At 39.2% G+C, this 15,384-nt stretch overlaps 1 protein-coding gene across 10 annotated transcripts in view; it reads left to right on the forward strand.

Annotated features, from left to right (window-relative positions):
- The window catches only part of LOC131438511 (alpha-catulin), a 475,173-nt gene that overhangs the window by 55,507 nt on the left and 404,282 nt on the right, over positions 1-15,384 (forward strand). For 6 of the 10 annotated variants that reach the window (XM_058608597.1, XM_058608593.1, XM_058608595.1 and 3 more), the window contains exon 1: positions 10,785-11,422. The exons of 1 other annotated variant lie outside the window; for it this stretch is intronic. The gene's annotated coding sequence lies outside the window, so the exon portion shown is untranslated. Of the gene's footprint in view, positions 1-10,784; positions 11,626-11,734; positions 11,752-15,384 lie in introns of those variants that run through there. 3 more of the 10 variants (XM_058608592.1, XM_058608600.1, XM_058608594.1) reach the window with 3 other exon arrangements.

Here is a 15,384-nt window from a genome sequence, read left to right on the forward strand (position 1 = left end):
CCGGTGTCTTAGTTCTCATGACATTATATTAATGACCGTCGTTTTAAGTGGCAATTTGAGATTTAAATCACTCATTACTCTGTAATGTCGAAACTGCAATTCGGATCGAATTTGAATCTAAACGTGTGATAATTGTTTGAACATTCCATGAGATGTTGAAGTAAAGTTCCACTTTAGAGTTTACGGTTATTTAAGGTACTTCCAGAGCCGATATTCAGGAACCAGCATAACTCAAACCGATTCGTATGGCCATAAATTAATATGACAAATAAATTGCAATAGATTTGAGTCCCACTTTAAAGCTTTTCGAGATTGTCATCTTCTATATCGGTTTGAATTTTAGAAATTCATCATCCTATAATTCCGAAATCGGAAGTCAGAATTGGATCAAATTTATTAATTTTGTTTTTGTCTATTTGCCTTTTTTGTGAAAACGATTGAGCTTTGAGAAACGATTCGATACTGGAACCGGAGTTCGAAAATCGGTGTATCCGAAGTCACCTGAGTAGCTGTATGGTTTACATTTGTTTCAAAATATTTGAAAATCAGTGGAGACATCTTTGAGAAATCGTAGTTCGAATTAAATCCGAATCGAAAATTCATTACTACTAAAAATAGAATAAGTTTATTTGGTTATCGGCTATCCAAAAATGCTAACCCGATAAACCTGAATAATTTATGTGAAATAGACATTTAGAAAATGCAGAAACGGCAGCAAGAGGATGCCATTTACGTCGACTTATCAAAAGCATTCGACAAAGTCCCTCACCGTCTTGCTGTTGAAAAATTTAAAAAACTTGGATTTCCAGATTGGCTTACTCAGTGGATTTGGACATACTTGACTGGACGCAGCGCTTTCGTACGTATAGGAAACATAACATCCTCATCGTTCGATATATCTTCGGGCGTACCACAAGGAAGCCATCTTGGTCCGTTAATATTCGTTCTATTTACCAACGATCTCTGCAAGGTGATAAAATCCCCAAAATTATTATACGCGGACGATTTGAAGATTTTTCGCAGTATTATATCTACACTGGATTGTTACGCACTGCAATCTGATATTGAAACACTTATCGATTGGTGTAATATCAATGGCATGGAGATCAACATTCGTAAATGTAATGCTGTCACATTTTCTCGTTTACGTACTTCAACTGTTTTCGACTATAAAATTTCCACAACAAGTATTGAACGAGTCACTATAATAAACGATCTTGGAGTCTATTTGGATAACAAACTACGCTTCTCTGAACACGTCGCACTAATCACCGCGAAGGCCTTTTCCATGTTGGGTTTCATCCGTCGGAATACACAGTCGTTCGAAGACATCTATTGCCTGAAAACTTTGTACTGTTCAGTTGTTCGCAGTATTTTAGAATACGCCGTTCCGGTATGGGCACCGTTCCATCGTGTCCATATCAGAAGAATTGAAAGCGTGCAAAGGAGCTTCATACGATACGCACTACGTCTGCTGCCTTGTTCGGATCCCGTTCATCTCCCCTCTTACGAGGATCGCTGTCGACTCATCAATCTACCAACACTGGAAAGCCGAAGACAGGTCTTGCAGCGACTCCTGATATTCGATATAATAGTTAACAACATTGACTGCGCAGAGCTTTTAGGAAAATTGCCGTTTTTTGCTCCATTAAGACGAACTCGACGTGTGCAATTTCTACGGCTGCCAATCCATCGCACTCAATATGGACAAAACAACCCTTTTTATGTATGTTGCCGTCTTTTTAACGAAGTTTACGACAAATTTGATTTCAATGTGTCCAAAAATATGTTTAGATTAAGAATTAGTAATTAGGTGTCTGTGCGATGTAAATTATCGAAGACTAAGTAAATAAATAAATTATACTAATCACCCTGTATCTCCGAAACCGGAAGTTGAATCTGACTAAAATGCAAGATGTTTTATAGGATCTTAAAACTTTTCATTTGAATCTTAGATGATTCTTAGATTTAATTTGAATCTTAGATCGGTTCAGCCATCTACGAGAAAAATTAGTTACACAATTTTAATTTCGTTTCACATATCATCCTGTAGTTCTGGAACCAAAAGTCGGATTCAAACATAATTCAGGAACCTTGTATAAAATCGTATACTCCCATTTCATATGAATCTGAGTTTGTAGAAAACGGTTGAGTCATCTCCGAAAAAAATTGAGTGAAATTATTTGTCACACACGCATTTGCTGACATCGACGAACTGATTCGAATGGTATATGGCTGTTATATTCTTCCAGCATTTGTTGCTGTAAGTAGTTTAAATCAATGTAATTATGGAATTGCTTTCAACTCGAAAATTCTTCCATCACCTGGTTTACATATGGCATATACAAACGGTTATGTTGCCAAAAACGAACCGTGCTAAAATCGGTCCGAGGCAAAATATCATGCTGTACACACACAGAAAGAAATAATGAAATTTACACGATATTTAATCAATAGTAACATGGAATAGACATGGGTTGAATCGAGATTTTTATTGAAAACCTTCATCGATGCAAAACTAAATTGAATTGCATTAAATTTTCAATGAATATAACTGTATCTTTCAATTAACGCTTATTTTAAGATTAAATTGTATTGAAACGTACAGAATTGTAAAGTAATTTTATGTTTAATTACCTGCTCCAAATATGTGCATGAAAATAGATGTAAATTCACGAAATATTTTTATCTGTGCAGTCTTTTGGATGCTTAGAAACAAATGTATGTAACAGTATAAAAAAATCGTGTTTTATGTTGCTCCCAAGCATTTCTTTGCCAGACAGCGCTCAAAACTTCTACTGTTGCAATAGGGGAAAAAGTCGCTTACACAAAAATTTCGATATCTCCGTTAAAAATGGACGGATTCTAACAATCTATGGCTTGTTGGATAGGTATTATCTAAGTCTGAAAATAAATTATGTTTTCAAAGTCAATTGTGACAGATACTGTCAAAAAACTGAAAATTTTGACATAAAACTTCGTATAACTCAAAAAGTAAACATCCGATCTCAAAACCATTCAATAGCGTTCTGGGTGACGAGGTGACCTTTCATTTGCGACTAGTTTGATCAAAATCGGTCTAGCCATCTCTGATATCTCGACCTCTTAGTTGACAACACACATACAGACACACACACACATACACACACACACTGAACTTCGGCCTGACGCAATTCCTCACAGGCCACGGGTGCTTCAGATGGTACCTCCACAGGTTCGGCCACGCGACATCCCCTGTATGTCCTGGCTGCCCAGACGAAATCGAGACGGCTGAACACGTCTTGTTCGCATGTTCCCGTTTCGCGGCTCAAAGGAGTGATCTACTGGAGGCATGCGGCAGGGACACCACACCGGAAAACCTGATCCAGAGAATGTGCCACTGCGTAGAGAACTGGAACGCAGTGTCGACCGCGGCATCCCAAATTGCGGGCATATTGCAGCGGAAATGGAGTGCGGATCAACGCGTACCGTAGTAGGCTCAGGAGGGATCAGCGAATAAACGTCGGTCCGGGAGAACCTTCTTCGTCGGGAAGCTCTTCGTCGGAGTAGTCTAGATTCATCGTCGGGGACTAGACGAGTAGTACGTAAAACTGCTAGGATCGTCGGGGCGCCAGTGAACCGGAAGCTATCCTCCAACCGGAATCACTGGATCGACCCAGGCATCCTCTCGGTCGGGCGTTGACGGGTATCGAAAGCGTCGGTTTTGGGAGGGCCTCCTTCGTCGGGGAACTCTCCGTCGGTGTAGGCTAGATCCTTCGGCGGGGGCTAGTCGAGTAGCCGCCACAACACCGATTCGAGTCGTCGAGGCGCCAGCGAACCGGAAGCCATGCTCCAACCGGAATCGTGGGACCGACCTCGGCACTCCATCGGGTGTCCCGTGTGGTGTAAGAGACTCGGTGTCGGGAGATTCTCCTTCGCCGGGGAAATCTCCGTCGGAGTAGTCTAGATCCTTTGTCGGGGACTAGATGAGTAGATCGTCGCGTGATACCGATAGGATCGTCTGAGCGCCAGTGAACCGGAAGCCACGCTCCAACCGGAATCATTGGATCGACTTAGGCATCCTTTCGGTCGGGTCGTAGACGCGTACCGTAAGCGTCGGTTCGGGAGGACTTCCCTTGTCGGGGAACCCTCCGTCGGTGTAGACTAGATCTTTTGGCGGAGACTAGTTGAGTAGTTCCGCGACGTAGTATCAGTTTTGGGTCGTCGAGGCGCCAGTGAACCGGAAGTTACCCTCCAGCCGGCATCACTGGACCGACCTCGTCATCCAACTGGTCGATCCCTCGAGAGCAGGAGGCTGATCCCCATTCTGCATAAATCTGGGGAGGGTGCTGTGAGCACCAATAGCCTTCCACCCCGAAGTAATACCTAGCGGTGGTTCCTGGGAGGTAGGGTTGGAGATCCAAGGTGTTTTAGTGGGTAGTTCCAACTAACAGTTGGGTAGTCCTGTGGAGAGTCCCACACTCCGTGCGTAAATTGCATTTCACCTTGTAAAAAAAAAAAACACGCACACACACACACACGGACATTTGCTCAGTTCGTCGAGCTGAATCGATTGGTATATGACATTCGGCCCTCCGGGCCTGTTTAAATGATTATTTTTCAACAAGAAATTGAAATTTCGAAATTGTAAATTGTTTTGGCTGTAACTTCTTCATTTTTCAAAAGGCACGGATGAGTTAGCCATCAATCTGTAGGCTTTAATAAGAGCTTTAAAATAACAATTATCGAAAAAAATCGAAACCCTGATTGTTTTATTATTTAATTTTTTTGGTTCATTTTTAAATTATTGAGAAAAAAAATCAAAATTTGTTTTCAGTGTATATTTTTTTAGAGTGCCCTATTGATTTCCTACAACTTCTTCCTGGACGCCATTTTTGTACGATCAACGGTTTCCGAGTTACAACGATTTGAAAAAGGCAATTTTTGTGAAATGCAAAAATACATACGCCCTTTTTAAAATCAGTCGTGAGTCGGATTGACCTCTCAATCGGTTCAAAACTTATGGTTTGCCATACTAAAGTCATGTGCAAAGTTTCATCCAAATCGGAGAACGTCGATTTTGTCACTTTTTCGTCTACTCATTCCTGGAATTGCTCTTTACTATGTTCTACAAAAAATCCTACAGAGAATTTGAAAAAGTCGTGGGTATATAAAATCTCGTGTCCTCATTGCGATAAAATATTGGGATAGATGGGGTAAAATGCACCCTTTAAGGAAATGTAGCTATATCCTAACTATATAGAATAACACGGAAAAGTTTCATGCATGACTATCTATCCTCCGTAATAATTATTTCTCAAAATTACGTACAAATACTCGCTGAATACATTGAAGAATACATGAAAAATCTTATTTTCTAAAACCCTTAAAAATTGTCTTTTGAAATTTTTGCGGAGCATGACGCCCGATCGTGGAAGACATGAAAAATATACATTCTAAATTACGCGAAGTGACGATTATGTGAACATAGAGGCAGGACGACCTTAAACAACATCAAAACAAAGGATTAAAGCTCTCGACAACCACAGGGCAATATGCACCCTCATAAAGCTTCTTCGTCTTCTTTTTTTTAATTCAATAATGTAATATAATTTTAGGCACACTGCTTAAGCTCTAAGATGCCAAGGGTATTTTCTAATCTTGATTAACGACTAACTTAAAACTAGAATAGTATCATTAAACTATGTCATCTCGGGTTCCCGTCAATCCAGCTTTCAGCTGGCGATCGGCAGTGGTCGATGAATTGAGTGTTGCTTGAGTCTTCCAGGTGGGTCCGCAAGAAACACCCCCAGGCTACGAAGGCCCGGCGGGTGGCCCGCATACTGGTTTTCTACTGGAGCGGTCTTCCTTGGGCGGTGATGGTGATGTTACGGAAGAGAATGAAAAAGAAAGTAAATATTGTGGAAATGGGGTGAAAAGGGGATGTGGGAACAAAATGTCTGAAAACGACAGAGATCTAATTAGTTGCATCGAGATGGCGAAGAGACAGGGAAAGGGGAACAAAAAAGTTAGTGACAAAAAAAAGATCTTGTTAGTTCCAATGAAGATGGTGGACAGGGACGGGGATCGAAAGAATCGGACGGATATTAGTGTCGAACCTGTGGGTGGAGATTATACTTTCTAAGCGAGGAATAACACATTACACTTGTATATCAATGTGTTTAAGGTACTGGTATATGAGAAGCATATATAAACTATCCCGACTCGCCAACACATCCCGAACCAAAACCTCAGGCGGTCTACCTCGGGTCTTCTTCTTCTTTGAAGAAAGCTGTAGACTTTTCTTTGACGAAATATTCGCAGGTGGAAGATTGTTCACTATTATTCATTGAATTAATAACTTATGGATAATTGTTGTAAGCGAATTCTTGAGCACTTTGCCTCACACAATTCGGGTTGTATTGCCCCAAAAAATATGAGACGATAAATTTGACGATTTTTCTATAAAATTGCAAATACATCGTCTGTATTAGAACTAATTTTAGAAACCCGAATGATTGACAAAGAAGTTCACTGGTTACATAATTAAAATCGTCTTCCTCACCCTAGAAAATTACTAGGGAATGAACATAAAAAATTACTTATAACAGAGACATAATTGGTTTTTTATAATTTTTTTTCAAATATGATTGAACCATCGCTACCAATATTTTATAGTAATTTGTTGTTATGGCGGACTTTCAGTTTCATTAAAATGGTAACTTTAGAGAAAAGCAAAAGGTGTATTATGCCTCGGAGGTGCGTTTTTCCCCATCTTACCCTACATCGGACAAACAAAGAGAACACTAGACATTCGTTCCAAGGAACATATTTGTCAGAAATAGCGAAAGCATCAAAAGAATTGGAAAAGGGACTACCACATCACTTCAAGTCAAAAGTAGCAGAGCATGCCTATTTTTGAAGATTATGAACTCACTACTAATGACATAAAAATCTTAAGACAAATTTCCAATCTATGGAAATTAGATTCAGCAGAAAGTTTAAAAATATTCAAAAATAACTCCATCTCTATATTAAAACGACACCAACGGGTGTTTTGTTTGCATGACATGATAGCGAAGAATTAACTAACACTAACATTAAGCTTAATTTTCTATACTATCTTCGATTTCTCATTCAAGCAGTGATGGCAGATAGTGAGTTACTTTGTGTCGTATGCAACAAAAAAGAGATCGACGAAAACAAGTTGTTGACATGTTTATATTGTTTTTCTATCGTGCACTTCAAGTGCCCCAATATAATTGGAAATGCGATCAGACGAGCCAGAGAAATGCCGTCTTTTTGCTCGGCTGATTGCTCTGCTACTTACCAACGCATAATGGATATGAAGAACAGTAACACGTCAATGATTACCGATCTTGCCGCTGAGTTGAAAAAATCGATCTCTAGTGCGGTTGCTAGTGAAATGAATAGTGTTAGGATGGAAGTCAAACAACTAACTACGGCAATAGAAGCTTCACAAGAATTTCTTTCCTCTAAGTTTGATGAAATTTTAACTGATTTTAACGAAATGAAAGTTGAAAACGAAAACTTGAAGAAAGAGATTTGTACGTTGAAACAGTCAAATGCTAACCTTGCTGGAATTGTGCACAAGTTAGAAGGAAATGTTGATAAGGCAAATAGACTGGCTGTCGGGGACAATGTCATGTTGTTCGGTATACCGGTGCTTCCCAATGAAAATGTTTCTGCAATAGCAAGGAAAACATTGGAACTAATTGGTATGACTTTGGAATCTGACACCGTTGTGTCCGCAGCTAGAATATTTGAGTCGAACAAATCTTCTAACTCGCTTATTCCAATTAGAATTGTTTTTAAAAATCAAGCCACTAAAGATGAAGCATTGAATAAAAAGAAACTGTTGAAAAAAATGCAGTCAACGTTGATCCAAAATTCATTACTACTAAATGGAAAACCCACAAATATTTCAATTCGTGACGAACTGACACCGCTCTCTCTTGAACTTCTGAAAGAATTGAGGGAAGTTCAGGAAGCTCTCAATATTAAATACATATGGTCAGGTAGAGGGGGAGTGGTGTTAGTGAAAAAAAAGACGACAATTCAAAACCCGACATGATCCGTAATAGAGATTACTAAGCCGATTGTTTACACGTCTGATGAACAACTCAGTCTCTATTACATCGCCTTCTCCTAAGAGGAAAAGAAATGGTAATTCGCTCGAATAAAACCGTTGAGACATTATCATAGCCTCGGGATATTTTTGTTTCTCTCTCTTTGAAATGGAAATTAATATTTATCATGATAGTTCCGAAGATTTTAATGCACGTTATAATGATAACAATAAAAAATGTTTGAGAATACTTCAATGGAATATACGGGGGATGAACGAACTGGAAAAATTTGATAACATAAAATACTTTTTGACCCAATGCGATTCAACTATTGATATAATCGTCATTGGCGAAACTTGGCTCAAAGACGGCAATACTTCAATTTACATACAATCCATGTTGAAATCCACAAAAACGGATACAGCTCAGATATCATTGGTATTTATAGGCCTCCCGCTTTCGATTCGAGTCGATTTCTTGAGCTGTTGGAAACATGGCTTTCAAATGCAAAAAATAACAAAGCATGTTACATTATGGGAGATACTAATATACCTATGAACATGCCAAACAACCTTGTCTCACGTTACAGCAGTTTACTAGAATCTTATGACTTTTTGTGTACAAATACTATCCCGACTCGACCAGCCAGTGGAAACATCCTTGATCATTTTATTTGTAACATAAGGTTGATGACGTTATGCGTTTGCGAAACGACACCATTTTCACAAACTTAAGCGATCATCTTCAGATTATATCTACAATAAATCTGAACGGTAATAAACAAAAGCAAGTACTTTTCAAAAAAATAGTCAATCATAATAAACTGAATTGTTTATTCAATCATTATATCGACAGTTTAACGCTTATTGATGACGTTAACACATTTATTTCAAATATAATGTCAACCTTTAACTTAATGCTGTTCCAATGTACCAAGAGATATGCTAAGGAAATAAATACCAAACAAGATTATTGTCCTTGGATGTCTTATGACCTTTGGAAGTTGTTGCAACTGAAACATAATTATCTTAAAAAGGTTCGAAAAAAAACCAGATGATCTAAACCTTCAAGGGTTACACATTAGTAAAAAAGTAGACATTGCAAAAAGAAACAGTGAAAAGTTACACTACGAAAACCTACTCAACGCTACTTGTCATTCGAGGGTTTGGAAAAATATTAACGAAATTATGGGTCGTACTAAACCTAAGGATCAAATTATGCTCGTTATTGATGGAACAAAGACAACCAGTGATTTAGAAGTATGCGAAGCATTCAACGCATATTTTTCAAGTATTGGAACAACATTGGCAGACGCAAAAGTAATGGGTATGACAATATTCCCGTTAAACTCTTGAAAAGCAATCCATGGTTTTTTGCACGGATTTTGGCACAAGCTTTCAACAAAATTCTGAGCACTGGTATTTATCCCGACTGTTTAAAAGTTGCTCGTGTTGTGCCTGTTTTCAAGTCCGGAAATATTTATGATCATTGCAATTACCGTCCGATTTCCACCTTATCAGTATTCAATAAGATCATGGAAAAGCTGTTGGTGAACAGAATGCTTAGCTTTTTCAACTCTAACAACGTCCTGTATAGATTCCAGTACGGGTTTAGATCGGGATGTAGCACCACAGCTATTACCGAATTGGTGAATTGTCTTGTTGATGAGATTGATTCGAATAAAGTTGTTGGTGCCTTGTTCTTATATCTTAGAAAAGCATTTGATACACTGGACCATAAGATTCTGTTACAGAAGCTAGATCGATATGGAATCAGAGGGGTTGCTAACGACATCGTTAAAAGTTACCTGTCGAACAGGAAACAGTTTGTATCTCTCAGCAACGCTCGTAGCTCCAACCGCCCAATCAATGTGGGGATACCCCAAGGCAGTAACATTGGACCCTTACTATTTTTAATTTTTATCAACAATATTAAAAATTTGAAATTGAAAGGTATACCAAGGCTTTTTGCTGACGATACTGCGCTTTTTTATCCGTGTAATGACGTACATACAGTTATCTCGTTGATTCAATACAACCTTCAAATCTTATCGAATTACTTTAATGCGAACTTACTTTCTTTGAATGTATCAAAAACAAAATACATGGTGTTTCATTTCCCACGAAAAAAAACTACAAAACCATGCAAATCCATGTCTGGGCTCGACAGTGATCGAAAAAGCCAACGATTTTAAGTATCTAGGCATACATTTAGATTCAACACTCTCTTGGGATATCCATATAAAGTAGAATTAAACGGTACAACGGTAGTGAAAATATTCTACTAACAGCTCAAACAGAAATTTAGTGAAAAAAGAAACTGTTAATTTTCAACTAATGTCCATCCATCGAAATACCGTCGGCTTACTCCACAAGTCGGCGGCAATTCGAAACATTTGCTTTCCGCACACCAACACAAACACTACCGATTGCTTGCACATCTGGCTTTTACCGAACCTGAATTCCACAGTAATGCCAAACCCAACCCAACCCAACCCAGTGCCATGATTTTGACATTCAACACATCAACCAATACCACGCTGCGCGCAGTCATGTAATCATTCAGCCATCGAGCCTCGTCCCCGGCCGATGACTGTGTTGGTGAGCTTTGCGTTCAAACACGAGACATTGTTGTTGCCGTTGCCGTCGCAGGATCCTGGTTTTCCACCATGTTGCTCCGGGAGCTAACTTTCCCGGAGGCTTCAAGTTCGGTTGCTTCGGAGCAATTTTTCCCAGTTGCATTTCGTCTTCCGTTCGTGTCGCTCGCAACATCAGCTGCCAAGTCCCGCGCGTTCAAATAAGCACCCAAAGCCCCCTATTCACTAGAAGTGCTAGTTTGGTGGAAAGTTGCAGCGAAAAAAAAGGAGTAAAAGGACACCGATTCGCGTTCTGCGTTCGTCAATCGTTCGTCACACCGCGTAATGTTTGGCGCCTGATTCCGGGAACAATTCGAAAAAAGAGTAGCTTTCACCCGTTTGATTCGGCAAAGTTGTGACTTGTGTTGTGTTGAAATTTCCAGCATAGCTGGTGGGATTTCTGGCAAAAGGGAAATTGATTTGTCGTGAATGAAGCTACGAGCCCTTAAAGTGGTATCCTCGCTGGCTCTGGTCGGAATCGCGAACACGAGCGAAAACGGGTAAATCGAGAGAAAGTGTAAATTTTTCGTGAAGTCGGTCGGTACCACAGTAATCGAAAACACCCAGGGATTTTCCTAGTGAAATCCGGATGTGTGTATGTGTACTACTGGTTTGATAACAGACTGAAGTGTTTGTTCCTGATGGTGTAAGATTCGTGAGAAACGGATCGTGTGATTCACGTCCAAGTGGGGTAGTTCAACGGGAAAGTGTAAACAAGGTAAATTCCGGTTTGAAGAGCGCTTCGGAGGAGTTTCGATTTGATGCACTGCCTTTGGAGACAATTTGAAGTGATTGTGGGTATAGTTTTGAATAGTGATTCGCTGCCAGCGTGGGATAAAAAAAACTGTACCGAAGTGAGAACTGGAGGCTGCTTTAAGAGGCTTTCGAGTTCGGTCGTCTACAACCGAGTTTGATCGTATGGTACGAGAAAGGGATGGATGGATCTCGGGATAAGCTTTTTCTTTTCACAGCCAACGTTCACTCTGCTGGTGTTGGTAGATTGTTCCACAAGCCGCTCAGTGGGTGGTTTTGCGGTCCAGCAACTCAGTCAGTGTTGTGTTTACTTTAGTCGGTAGCAGAGCTGTAATTGCTTCGGCTGCTGGTGGATCGTTACCGTGAACTAGTATTGGTGAAAACGGTGGGAAAACGTAACCAGGCTGACAGGAGGCCGAACAGCTGAACTCGGTCGGTCGGTGTGGTTCGTTTCATCGTTGGGGTATTTGGGATGAAAAAACGAAACAGAACCGACTAGGACAATGTTGCTACCATCGACGTAGGAGGAGAGAGCTAATCTAAGAGCTATTGTGATGATTGGTTTTCACAGTCAGTAGTGACTGGCTCGATGGGCGGACTTTTTCCCATGCCGAAGCAGTGCGATTAATTTGTGAAAATAAGAGTTCTCGGCGGGGGGGTAGGGGATCCTCGGCAGGTGGTTGGCAGCCTTTCATTATTTTGAACTTTGTGTATTCATAATTAGAAATGAGTTGTGGCTTCGGTGGCCACCAGAAATTACTTGAGATTAGATATAACCTTGTGACTGCTTTCCATCTGTTATGAAACAGTAATTCGATTTGTTGTCGTAGCTCATTTTAATATGAACTTTTTTATTACATATTCTGTTTGATATAAAAGTTTAATTAGGTTTGCTCTTGATGCGGACGAGTTTTAAATTTGATTTCAACTTCCTCTCTTGACAAACGTTTTTGTACACAGTAGAACACTGTTTAATTTTGAACTGTTCAGTCTGAAGAGGGGACCTATTAGATTGGTTATTACCATCACGACATCATTTGCTTTCGCAATTCTGTAATTTTTGGAGGAAACTTGCGAAACTACTTGTCATGATGAAGGGAGAAGAGTACCTTTTATACTAACTTACTAACTAATACAAACAGTGAATCGATTCAATTGAATATTGCATCGATTTTGGTCGGAATTGCTTATAATATTATATTATTATGTTATTACTCGAGTATGTAATCACTTTGAAATACGAATTTCGATGCTCACAAGAGCGAGCGCTTTAGAGTGAAGTCTTTTACAGCGAAGGCTCACTGAAGACGTGAATTAGGAATCTGACAAAAAGCAATCCCAGATCATATATTATTTCGATTCCAAAAAAATATCTTACTTATTTCGACATCACACTGATTTAGCAAGTTTTCAATTCTTGTGTAGACTTAAATTCGGGATCATTCGATAAAGATTTATTTCGGAGCGAACATTAAGCAATTCATTTGCTTGCTTCAGATAAAATGGATTAAACATAGATAATTCATGGAAATCTGATTATTTGGAGAACAGGGTTTTCAAACTAGTTATTAATGCAAAATCGCTGTACTATATGGAGCTAGTGTGCTAAAATATGATCTAGCTCAGAACCTGAAATCTCCAAAGCTTTTTTCTGAGGAAAGTTGTTCGGGATGTCAAGGTCTACATTATGAAGAATATGTAAGTTAGGAATTCACTCGCCAAGCGCTCCTACAGCACTCGAAAGTTTCTGATAGAAGACATATTACGTTATATCTCTGAAACATGATGATTTAGAACGTCGGTGATTGGAGGTAATAAAATTCTTTCATTTGGTGGCGCTAAAATGCAATCAAATATTCAAACATTTCAGAGATGGTCCTTGGGATATTTTTATAGGGGAGTGAGCGTAGCAAGTGTCATTAAAAGGAAGAAGGGGGGGTGGGGGGAAGGCTTGGTGCGGTCATGAAAAATTTCATATAACTTAACGAGAATCGATACATTTTGAAGCCCATAGAAACATTTTGCATACCTTAGATATGACGAGGGGTGGATGTAGCAAGTGCCTTAAAAACGGGGGTTGTATTGTTAGTAACAGCATAACTCCGAAACTACTGAACGGATTGCTATCAAATTTGGCACAGATACTTCTTGCTCTTCAGAGATGGTCATTAGAGATGGTCGGGTCTCGGGTATTTTACCCGAAACCCGACCCGTACCCGACGGGTTTTTGGTCGGGTACGAGTAAACATTTTTATTTTCAATCGGGCACGGGTAAAAAAATTTACTGCTCACTCGGGTACGGGTCGGGTACGGGTAATTTTTTTTCTGATCGATTACCCGACCATTTGTACTTCACATAAATATGTTAACACGTTGACGAGAATTTTTTATTGCAAAACAGTTCTTCCGAAAAATAAACAATTTGATTCAAGTGGTTTTGACATTCGCGCCTAGGACCAGACCTGAAAACTAGCATATTTTCCCAGAAAAAAACATTTCTTTTCTTCATTTAAAAAAAACGATCAATCATAGTTACGTGAAAAGTTATGTGAATATTTTCCACCCTACTTTCTTATAACATATTTAATGAGACACACTGCCTTAGCTCTAATACCGTTTTTGTTTTTGAACCTAGACGCGGGCGACTCTGACTCCGAGTAAAACAAACACGTGGTACGCGCCCTAAACAACAACTCATGTGAAAAAGAAAAAATAAACATACTTGCATGGATGCGTGATGCGACCCGAGAAAATTTTCAGAGCGAAACTACGCGATTGGAGTCTGATCTAGAGCGACAAACATATCACACGTTGTTTGGGCGACTCTGGGTCAGCTTTCGGGCTGCTCTGATCAATAAACGAAAACGGTATAAGATGTTACGGTCAGACCCTACTTTCCACGTAGGTTTTAATGGACTGCCATTTTAAAGCTGTTTAATGCACAATTCAGTAAAAATTATTTGATTCTTATATAAAATGTAGTGTAGTACTCATATCACATTCAGATACCAGAAAACTGTAATTTTAAATATTGGTTGGAGATTTTCAAAATTTTCATATAAATCATTAGGATTCTAATCATAAAAACATGAACATTTATTTCAGAAAATCTGCATAGAAGTTCTTCTTATACTTCACTTCTGGACGGTGTCACCTCACTTGAAATGACACCGATTGATGGCACAGCAAGTTGCGCTATATTGCCAGCTAATTTTCGTTTATTTTCACTGGACTACAAGTGAAAATCTCAATGCGTGATTGAAAAATCCGTGTTCAGACGTTGAGGGTTCTACCGGAGGTGGCACAGAAGTTCAATTGCTGTAAAAACCACTGTTTCGTAAAAGCCATACCTACCCAATATTGAATGCAACGGGTATTACGACATTTTGGGTAAATATGCTTCTCGAAAAAGTTGAGTAGATATTACTCCCTTTTGTTGATATTTGTAAATGCTTCACAGTGTATTTATATGTTTAAATGTAAACAAGCATTTTAATGTATTTGACTTACCAACTAGAGCCTGATACGGCTCGCTATCTAAAACACTTTATTTTTTCCATCCTAAATTTTGGTAAAATTTTTACTACTCATTCGGGTCGGGTACGGGTACAGGTAATTTTTAATCGGGTGCGGGTCGGGTACGGTTAAATTTTTTCATTTTTCATCGGGTACGGGTCGGGTCGGGTTCGGGTATATGAATTTATACACCCGACCATCTCTAATGGTATGGTATTTTTATGGGTAAGGGGCCCTGGCAAGGGTCTTTAACAGGAGACCATGAAAAAGATTATCTAATTGGATGAGTATCGATACTTTTTGAAGACTTTTTGAAATTGTTGGTTTGAAACATGCAAAGGATAAATTGTATATATGATCAAACTTAACACCAAAACAACTCAATAGATTATTAACCATCTTCGCACAAGT

The sequence above is a fragment of the Malaya genurostris genome, chromosome 3, assembly GCF_030247185.1.
Source record: "Malaya genurostris strain Urasoe2022 chromosome 3, Malgen_1.1, whole genome shotgun sequence".
NCBI lineage: Eukaryota > Metazoa > Arthropoda > Insecta > Diptera > Culicidae > Malaya > Malaya genurostris.